Source organism: Lissotriton vulgaris, chromosome 9, assembly GCF_964263255.1.
Source record: "Lissotriton vulgaris chromosome 9, aLisVul1.2, whole genome shotgun sequence".
Lineage (NCBI taxonomy): Eukaryota > Metazoa > Chordata > Amphibia > Caudata > Salamandridae > Lissotriton > Lissotriton vulgaris.
Window position 1 is genome coordinate 884,624,715 of NC_141697.1, and position 6,891 is coordinate 884,631,605.

Sequence of the window (6,891 nt, forward strand, 5' to 3'; positions counted from 1 at the left end):
TGAAGCCTTTTGCTAATGACATCTTGGGGACATTGGGAAAGTTTCCCTGGGAATGTGATTCCACCTGTTGTTTACCGATTTGTGGTTTGTAACTCACATTTCCTTGCTTTCTATTTGCTGTCTGTATTTGTTTTAGGCTGTCCAACTCAAGTTCCCCCCTTCCCTTATCCAACCCCTTTTTACTGTATTCCTCTGATTTTTTTAAACAGGCCTTCAAATCCTGTTCTTATTGTGGCACATTTGCTGCTCATTTATTGAGGTCAAATGTCACCTCTGTCTTCCAGGGAACTCGTTGTTTACTTTTCCTTTTCTGACTTCAAAGTGAGAAGATGTCTGTGACAATCATGCTGGCTCTGGGGGAGTACTGGAAAGCTGTAGGATATTTTTTTTTAGCATACAACATAATAAAAATGTCTGTAAATTAACTGTGCAGATATTTCAGAATTAGAAAATCCCAAATGAAGCACATTATCTGGTCATTCTGAAGTCTGGTGGAATCAAATATTTTATAATGATCAAAATAAGTCAATATACTAGGTGATGGCATTTTCATAAATTATAATTTGTGCACTATATACATTTATTAGTAAAACTGTATGCCTGTAAAAATGTAATGGGGATTTCAATTGAAGATATGCTGTCTGTAATGGAAGTGTACTATCAAACCATGCATATTCTACTCTATGCCTCTCCACTCTGCACCACGCCATACAATGCCACTCTACGCTGCATCACTGCACTCTACTCTGGACCTCTCAACTCTGCACCACTCAACTATACGCCACTTCACTAAATGCCTCTTTACACCACTCTGCTCTATGACAATGCACTCTACCCCACACTGCTCTACTATGCACACTGCACTTTTCACCACTGCACTCTACACGCTGTGCCCCTCCTCTCTATGCCACTCTACTCTTCAATGCTGCACCCTATGCCACTGCACTGTACACCAATACACTATACCCAGTTGCTCTCCACTTTGCTCCTCTCCACTCTGTGCCACTGCACTCTACTCTGCACTACAGCACTCTACGCCAAAGCACTCTACACCACTTTACTCAAACAATGCACTCTACACCACTGCGTGATATGCCAACTACTCTGCACCACTGCACTCTGTGCCACCATACTCCACTCACGTCAATGCACTCTACGCCACTCTACTATACACCACTGCACTCTATGACAGTCTATTCTGCAACACTGTACTCTCTGCCACTCCATGCCACTGCCCTCTACTCTGCGCCATTCTATGCCACTACACTCTATGCTACTGCACTCAACTCTGCACCACTCCACTCTACTCTGCACCACACCAGACCACTCTACTCTGAAGGACTGCACTCTCCGCCACTGAACTCTATGCCACTCTGATCTGCACCATTGTATTCTATGCCACTGCAATCTATTCTATACCACTCTACTGCACTCTACACCAATGCACTGTGCACCACTACGTTCTACTCTGCACCACTACACTCTACTATGAAATGATCTAGTCTATGCCACTGCACTATATACCACTCTATTCCATTCTGCGCCATTCCACTCTATGCCACTGCAATCTACCCTGTGCCACTCCACTCTATTCTATGCCACTGCACTCTGCTCCACTGCACTCCACACCAATATACTCTACACCCCTTTGCTCTAAACCAATACACTCTATTTCACTGCACTCAACGCTAATCTACTTGGTACCAGTGCACTGTACTCCACTATACTCTATTTTGCAACACTTTACTTTAAGTCACTGCACTCTGTCCCTCTACTCTACACCATTGCACTCTACGTCACTTTACTCTGCCCCACTCTATGCCACCACACTCTATAGCAATGCACTCTACACTACACTACTACATTCTACAATGCTCTACTCTTCAATACTGCACTCCCCGCCACTGAATTCTCTGCCACTCTTCTCTGCACCACTCTGCTCAGTGCCACTGCATCCCTCTACTCGGTGCCATTCTATGCCAATGCCCTCTACACCACTACACTCCATACCACTTCACTCTATGGCACTCTAATCTACTATGCACCACTCTACTCAACTCTATTATGTACCACTGTAATCTTCGTCTCTGCACTCGATACCACTCCAGTCTAAGCAACGCCACTCTACTCTGCTCCACTCCACTCCATTCTACACCACTCTACTCTGTGGCACTACACTTTATGCCACTGCACTCTATGCCACTGCACTCTATGCCACTGCACTCATCCTTGTGCCACTCTTCCCTACGCCACTTCACCCAACTCTGAAACAGTCTACTCTACACCACGGCATTCTATGCCATTGCACTCTACACCACTCTACTCTGCATCACACTGTGCTTCTGTGCTCTACACCACTACTCCATACCAGTGCACTCTACACTGCACTACTATACTCTACCCCGCACCACTCCACTGTATGCCACTTCACTCTACTCTGAAACAATCTACTCTATGCCTTTGCACTCTATGTAATTTTATTACCTTTTTACTTTTCCTTTTTGTTGCACTGGCAGCAAGGGGAGGTGACGCTTCTCCGCCCTAATGGGGGGCCACTGCTTGCACTCTATGCCACTGCACTCTATGCCAATTACTCTGCACCACTGCACTCTATGCCACTATACTCCAATGTGCAACACTTGACGTTACGTCCCTGCACTCTACGCTGCACCACTCTATGCATTTCTATTCTGCACCATTCTATGCCACTGCACTCTACGCCACTCTATTCTAAAGCGCTGCACTCTGTGCCAAGGCACGCAAAACCACTTTACTCAAATCAATACACTCCACACCACTGCACTCTATGCCAGCTACTCCACACCAATAACCTCTGTGCCACCATACTCCACGACACTGCACTCAATGCCACTCTACCTCACCGCACTCTATGCCACTCTTTTGTACTCTGCACCACTGTACTCTATGCCATTGTCCACTGCACCACTTTCCTCTATTCCACTACTCTGCACCACTGTACTGTGCACAAATGCACTCTATGCCACTGCACTCTACTGCACTCTGCAAGACTGTACTCTCTGCCACTGCACCAAACGCCACTGCAATCTACACTGCACCAATCTTCTCTATGCCACACTATGTCACTGTAGTCTACACCAATGCATTCTACACCACTTTACTCAAAACCAATGCACTCTGCACAACTGTACTTTATGCCAATCTACTCTGCACCACTGTACTTTATGCCACTTCACTTTAGGTCACTCTACGACACTCCACTCTATGGCACTACACTCTACAATACTCCACTCTATGGCACTCTACTCAATTAAACTGTACTCCACTCTATGACACTCTACTGCACTGTATGGCGCTCCACTCTACAACACTATGCTCCTCTAAATGCCTCTCTACAACACTACTCCACTCGAAGATGCTGTATGCAACTCCCTCTATGACACTCCATGGCACTTTACTCCATTCTATTTTACGACACACTACTCCACTCTATGCCACTTCACTCTGCTCTACACCACTCGACTCTACAACACTCTACTCCACTGTATGCCACTCAACTCTCCCACACCACTCCACTCTACGACAATCTACTCTGCTCTAAGCCACTCTACTCAACAGCACTCTACTCTACTCAAAGCAACACCCTGCATGCCACTCCACCTTGCTCTACAACACTCTTCGCCCTCCATACTATGACACTCTACTTCACCATGACACTCTACAACACTTTATTTATTTTATCTATTTTAGAGGTTTTATATAGCGCTAGCTAGACCTGGAGGTATCAGAGCACTTTACATGAGTATCAGACCATAGTTGCAAGTTACATCCTTACAAAGGTTACACAGTTATTAGAGCATGGCAACATAGTTACATGTAAGGTCGAGACAAACGAAAAGGACATATACGTAAGGGGAAAAAGCAGACAAGGGGAGAGATTCAGGGGAGGGGGTTAGGAGCAGGGGAAGAAGACACAGAATGAAGGCGGGAAAGAGGAGGGTAGGGTGAGAGACACAGCATGGAAAAAGAAGGGGGAGGGTGACGGGGACGCAAAGCGGTAGACAAGTCAAAGCTGCGTCCAAAGTCCAGTAAGCTGTGATCCCAGGGGAAGTGGTATCATTTCCCCATCTCTGTTGCAAGAGTCTCCCTTTGCACAGTGGACTCTCTCAGAGGGGTCTCTGAGACTCCAAGACCTACATACTGGATCCTTCCCCAAAAAGCGGAGAGGGAGTGCTTTGGCAAGGGGTGCCATACCTCTACTGTGAGTGGCTCCCTTGGCGCTGTGGACTCTATCAGCGAGTTCGCTGATACTCCAGAGTATAAATATTGGATCTTTCCCCAACAATGGGAGAAGGAGTGCTTAGTCAAAGGGCTTAGTCAAAGGGCACAAAAGGACAGGGGGCTAGGTGGTGTAGCAGACAAGGGGAGAGATTCAGGGGAGAGGGGATAGGAGCAAAGGAAGTAGACAAAGAAAGAAAGAGCACTAAAAGGGAACAAACAAGTTATCGTCCAAGCCACGCCCCCTGTAGTTGAAGACTCTCACCATTAAGGGCCTCGGGGAAGGGGCAGGGACCAGGTTGTGGTCTACCCCCTGGTATTCTCTGCACCCTTTCGATAGTGAAAAACCTTGATAGTCTTTAGGGCTTTAGATAGTTAGTGACCAATTCCTCAAAAAACAAGTTCGCTTGCCTGCCCTTCCGCCACGTTGTTGCACATTGAATGCCCCTCATATTCATCCAGTTGAGCCTCCATCCTAGCACTACGGGTTTGTAGGCCGTTAATGCTTTGTTGGAGAGTGGGTGTATCTTTAACTAGAGAGTCTGCAGTCGGCTCAACTTCTTTAAGTCTAGACTTCATTGATTTCATATTGGCTCTTATTAGGGAGACCTCTGTGGCAACTGTGGCAATTCAGGACTCTATAGATGTCCCCACTGTGGTTACGGCCGCCCCGACACTCGACGGCCAGTGCCAGTGAGTCACAACCTCTATTGAGCACAGATATTGTTTGAGTATCTTGTAGGCCATCGACAGGCCCACCAGCTGTAGGAGCATCACAGGGCCTTCTCAGAGGCCTTGACTCCCAAACCAGGAGAGATGAAATGAAACTCTATGCCCTGACACTCCACTTCCTCCACAACACTCTGCACGACTCTATGCCACTCCAGCTCACTCCACTCCACTTCATGCCACTCAACTCTACACCACTCCATGCCACTCCACTCTATGACACTCCACTCCACTCCACTCCACTCTCCTTTACTCTACTAAATTTGAGCTATTTTTAACAGCAGCCAAGTCGTTATACAACATGGCTAAAACATATTGGCAAAGGCAATAGTTCTTACATGGGCGAAACCTATTGGCTTTGCCACTGCTGGTTTGAAAATAGAAAGCACCATGAGCCTGGGTTCTTTCTTCCTTACCTCCTCAGTTAGAACCTGTAGTTCATTATCACAAAAATTGAATGTTCTCAGTAGCTATGCTGTACACTTAAAATATTTTGATTATTAGATGCCTTGATGTTGCAAGAGTGGAACTAAACAAGGTTTTCAAAACTGCCTGCCACTGGCAAACGCGGTGTCTAAAAATAGCTAAGGAGGTGATGAAGGTTCAGGATTTCCTAGATAGGCAGGTCAGATATTTATGGCCAAGTGTCCTCACAAAAATCTGGTACTGTTTTTGCTAAATGACTAACTTACTCCTCATATAATTGTAATGTACTGTTTACACATGTATTTCGTGCATCTGCTGTATTCCTGCTCCCGGTAATATCAAACCCTTTATTTCCAGGTGTGTGCCTTTTCCTGGTACGGAAATCCTACGCATAGCCAAAATATGCACGTAAACAGGAAATGCATCACAGGAAGTGTCCTTTATCACAGGTTCTTTTCCTTGTAGCACTTACACATATGCCCTGCTTTTACAGAGTAAAACGTAATTTCAACAAGCAGTACTCCCTATTGGTGGTAGACCATCCAGTGCCTTCTTGCAATGATCAGTGCCAATCAAACAGGTCAATAGAGCAGAAAGAAACAAGACATCAAAAACATTCACTTAAAAGGAACTGCAGGCCCTAGCTGATGCTGTTATGGCTCGATCTCCACACTTGATGACCACCTAATGGATAACACAAGTGCCAAGATATTTGGCCAGTTATGGAAGTCAGCCAAAACACCAAGTTAATAAAGTTGCAGTATACACAGGAACTGCGATTGATGTGTTAAAAAAGATTCAGCTAGGTGAAAAGGAGGACCTGATGTCGAAGCACCGGGAAGAGAGTCATATCACAGATGACAATGTAACTCTTGTGTTGAAGATGGACCCTGTAAGAAGAGACTGAATGTCACCAGACATCTGAGCAGCAGAAATCAGAAATTTGAGCGGATGAAGTAAGTAGAAATTTGAAGAGGGTGAGCAAATAACATCTTATACCACCACCTACATAATTAACTTAATATTCGACTATGTACGCTCCAAAAAAATACTAATGTTCATTATCGATGTGTTTTGCAAATTTGAACTGACATATGTCACTAGAGTCAACCATGTTGTCTTCCTTTTCCGTTTTTACTAAGACCCATGGATATGGGAAGAAAAGATTGATTACATTCGTTGATTCTAAGCAGCATAATGTACTAAGGGCCGGTCTAATGAAAGATCCGTGTAAATAAGTAGACAAACATTCCCAACTTTGTTACTACAGAAATGTAAATAGTGCTAAATTGTAACATGCACAGCTTATGGGCCTTCATTATGAGAGGCCAATTGACTCAAAATGTAGTGGTGTTTCTGACATGTGATCATCTGAGAGCTGCTAAAGTTACGTGTGAAACACCAAGAGAAACAAGCACTGGAAAAACGAATCGCTCTGGCCTTGGCTACAGAGCGATTGGCTTTGCCAAAGATTTCTTT